A 4,693-nucleotide genomic window follows, 5' to 3' on the forward strand; every position below is an offset into this window, starting at 1 on the left:
TCGAAACGAAAACAGAGGATATTTGCATGATACGGTGGTCAAAACCTTCGGGAGTATATATAATGAATTTTTACCGACAAAAATACGTAACGTGCAAGAAAACGGAGTCCAGGAGACACACGAGGTGCCCACAAGACAGGGGGGCGCGCCCTACAGGGGGGCGCTCCCTCCACTCTCGTGGGGGCCTCGTGTCCCTTTCGGACTACTTCTTTCTTCCTAAAATTCTTAAATATCCTAAAACTGATAAAAATTGCCGTTGGAGTTGTTTTGGAGTTGGTTTACTTACCGTACCACATACCTATAACTTTTCGGAGTCTGGAACATTCTCGAAAGTGTCCCTTATGTATGCCTCAGGGGTTACTGTTTCAATAATATTAGTTTCAACATTGATAGGATTACCTGAAATATAGTGTTTAATTCTTTGACCATTTACCACCCTCGGATTTGTGCCTTCGAAGTTGTTGATTTTTATAGCACCAGAACAATAGACCTCCTTGATAACGTAGGGACCTTCCCATTTTGAGAGAAGTTTTCCTGCAAAAAATCTTAAACGGGAGTTGAATAATAACACATAATCTCCTACGTTAAACTCACGCTTTTGTATCCTCTTATCATGCCAGTGTTTGACTTTTTCTTTGAAAAGCTTGGCATTCTCATAGGCTTGGGTTCTCCATTCATCAAGTGAGCTAATATCAAACAACCTCTTCTCACCGGCAAGTTTGAAGTCATAATTGAGCTCTTTGATAGCCCAATATGCCTTATGTTCAAGTTCAAGAGGTAAATGACACGCTTTTCCATAAACCATCTTATATGGAGACATACCCATAGGATTTTTGTATGTAGTTCTATAGGCCCATAATGCATCATCAAGTTTTTTGGACCAATTCTTTCTAGATCTATTCACAGTCTTTTGCAAAATTAATTTGAGCTCTCTATTGCTCAACTCTACTTGACCACTAGACTGTGGATGATAAGGAGATGCTATTCTATGATTGACATCATACTTAGCAAGCATCTTACGGAAAGCACCATGAATAAAATGTGAACCACCATCAGTCATTAGATATCTAGGGACTCCAAACCTCGGAAAAATAACTTCTTTAAGCATTTTAATAGAAGTGTTATGATCAGCACTACTAGTTGGAATAGCTTCTACCCACTTAGTAACGTAATCAACAACAACTAAAATATGTGTATAACCATTAGAGGCAGGAAAAGGTCCCATATAATCAAAGCCCCAAACATCAAACGGTTCAATAACAAGAGAATAATTCATAGGCATTTCTTGACGTCTACTAATGTTACCTATTCTTTGACATTCATCACAAGACAAGACAAACTTACGAGCATCTTTGAAGAGAGTAGGCCAATAAAAACCAGATTGTAGTACCTTGTCTGCAGTTCTATCTCCAGCGTGGTGTCCTCCATAAGATTCAGAGTGACACTTGCGTAGAATCTGTTCATGTTCATGCTCAGGCACACAATGTCTAATAACACCATCTACTCCTTTATAAAGGTGTGGATCATCCCAGAAGTAATGTCTTAAATCATAAAAGAACTTTTTCTTTTGCTGGTATGTGAAACTAGACGGTATATATTTAGCAACAATGTAATTAGCATAATCAGCATACCAAGGAGCAGTACGAGAAGCATTGACGATCGCTAATTGTTCATCAGGAAAGCTGAGAACCCCGTTGCAGATAACTTGCCTAGGTTAGAGAATGTAATTAGCATCACACATAATTTCAAAAGGTAAATTCCAATCAGGTGGCTGAACAATAGGTGCAGTGATCAAAGCTTTCTTAAGTACTTCAAATGCTTCTACACAATCATCATCAAAGACAAAAGGAATATCTTTTTGTAATAAATTAGTCAGAGGCCTAGAGATTTTAGAAAAGTCCTTAATGAACCTCCTGTAAAAACTGGCGTGACCAAGGAAACTTCTTATACCTTTTATGTCCTTGGGACATGGCATCTTTTCAATAGCATCAACTTTGGCTTTATCAACTTCAATACCTCTCTCGGAGATCTTGTGCCCCAAGACAATGCCTTCATTAACCATAAAGTGACACTTTTCCCAATTCAGGACGAGACTAGTGTCTTCGCATCTCTGCAAAACTCGATCAAGGTTGCTCAAACAAACGTCAAAAGAGGATCCATAAACACTATAAAAAAAAGACACACCCGTGACATTTTGGGCCGAACAATTATTTTTTCTGTCATACATATGACACTTCTATGACGATAATTGTGACAAAACCCGGTATCATCATAGATGTGGTGGGCTCCTACTTCTATGACAAAAAATCATGACAGAAAATGGGCTTTTCGTCCTGGGTGGGCTGGAGACGCAGTTGCATGACATTCTTTGGGCCGTCCATGATGGAAAAAACCGTTGTAGAAACGAGGGGGAGGAAAATTTCGGGGAGTTGCTGGTTACGGTGGGCGGTCGGGGGCCGAGCGATGCGCGTTTCTCTCGTACACGTATGCGCGTGTGTGCGAGGCGTTGGCTTTAACTGAACCCGAGCGAGGCGTTGGGCTCTAACTAAACCTGACCGATTGCACTGCAGGCTACGCGTTACTGAACCCGAGCGATCGATCGATGGCTGTTAACTAAACCCGATGGAGTGATTCCTTTGCTACTGCTGCTAACTGAAGCCGATCGATTGGATGAACAGTGAGCATTGTGGGGGCGGGGTGGATGAACAGTGAGCGGTGGTGTTGCCTCTGTATGAACAGGACCCCGTGGTGTGGAGGGCTGGATGAACAGTAGACGGTGGAGGGGTGGCCGTGGAGGGGTGGTTGAACAGGACCCCGTGGTGTGGAGGGCTGGATGAACAGTAGACAGTGGAGGGGTGCCTGTGGAGGAGTGGTTGAACAGTAGCCGGTGGAGTAGCGCGCGGTGGAGGTTGGATGAACAGGAGCCCGTGGAGGCTGGAGGAGGTCGACGGTAGCCCGTGGAGGCTGGAGGAGGTCGATGGTGGAGATGAACAGTATCCCGTGGAGTCCTGTTTTGCGGTACGCCACACCGCTCCCGATGAACAGGACCCCCATTTCGACTGTAGGAGGTCCGTTTCATCCGTTTTGCGGTACACCACACCCCTCCCGATCAACAGGACCCCTGTTTCGACCGTAGGAGGACTATTTCATCCGTTTTCTGGTACGCCACACCCCTCCCGATCAACAGGACCCCCGTTTCAACCGTAGGAGGTCTGTTTCGTCCGTTTTGCTGTACGCCACACCCCTCCCGATCAACAGGACCCCCGTTTCGACCATAGGAGGTCCGTTTCCTCCGTTTTACGGTACGCCAGGCCCCTCCCGATCAACAGGATCCCATTTCAGACGTGGCCGGTCGAACACAAGGCCGTTTCCTCCATTCTGCGGTACGCCAGGCCTCGTTTCCATCGCCTGTTCCGTCTAACCGGTTGGCTCCCACGCGTTTCGTTGCCTCCCGATGAACACGACGCATTCCGTTGCCTCCCCATGAACACGACGCATTTCATTGCCTCCCCATGAACACAACGACGATGTTGTTTCTCCGTTTCTACCCAGCCATGTACACGAGCCCTCGCCGTATGTATGCGCGAGTAGGCATTCGAGACCCCGCCTGTATGTACACATATGTGGCCGTATTTTCTTTCTTGCACCTTGGCCGCTGTATGTACGTGTACATGCTACGTGCGCGCCTCTACTACGACACATGTGCGCCTCTACATCCACCAGTATATATGTACGTACACGTTCGCGACCAGAATGACAACGCTTCGTACGCTTCGACCAGGTGGGTCCCGACTGTCAGGCACTTCCTTGCATGCGAAGATGTAGCTGGTGGGTCCCAGCACTCAGGGGGGCGAATCGTTTTTTTTTCGGACGCACTTCCTTGCGTGCGAAGATGTAGCTGGTGGGTCGCAGCAGTCAGGGGGAAATGTTTTTTTCGCGAAATACGGTGGCCCGTCCGGTGGGTCCCCGCTGTCAGGTGGAGGAATAATTATTTTGCACGTAATAAGGAGGCACTTCCTTGCTGCAGCCGTGGACCCAGCTGTCAGCCTCTCCACGTACATTCCACGTCCGATGGAAGATGTTCCTTGACCATGTTGACCACGCCGCACCGAGAGCACCAAAGCGGTGGACAACAGCGAGGCCTAGGAAGGGGACGACGCGGAGCCGGGGAAGATGCGGCAGTGGATGCCCACACGTAGAGGAGTACGAGGGTTCACTGGTTCGCTGCGGTGTGGGGCTGCCATCGCTGCAGAATAACAGGGAGTGTGGGTAAGTAGAGGGATGGCCTGGCCAGCGGTGGGAGTAGTACGGGCGGTGACGCCTCCGCCGCATCGCAGACGGCCACGGGAGGCAGGAGCACGAGGCACGACCGGCGCTGGTTTGGGCGGCTGGAGCAAGAAGACCAGAGGTTGAAGAAGCACTACGGCCGTTGGATGGACATCATACGGTCACTGGAGCTAGAATCATGCATATTGACTAAGTTGACAAAGCCCTCCGTCCCCGTCAGCTTAGTAGGCCCACAAGTCAGCCTGCCACTATACTGGGTCCTAGCTAACAGGGGGAGTATTCATTTTTTTGTGCGTAATAAGGAGGCACTTCCTTGCGTGCGAAGATATAGCTGGTGGGTCCGAGCTGTCAGCAGCGGTAATGTTTTTTCGCGAAATACAGAGGCCCTTTTGGTGGGTCCCTGATG

This window comes from Triticum dicoccoides, chromosome 4B, assembly GCF_002162155.2.
Source record: "Triticum dicoccoides isolate Atlit2015 ecotype Zavitan chromosome 4B, WEW_v2.0, whole genome shotgun sequence".
Taxonomy (NCBI): Eukaryota; Viridiplantae; Streptophyta; class Magnoliopsida; order Poales; family Poaceae; genus Triticum; species Triticum dicoccoides.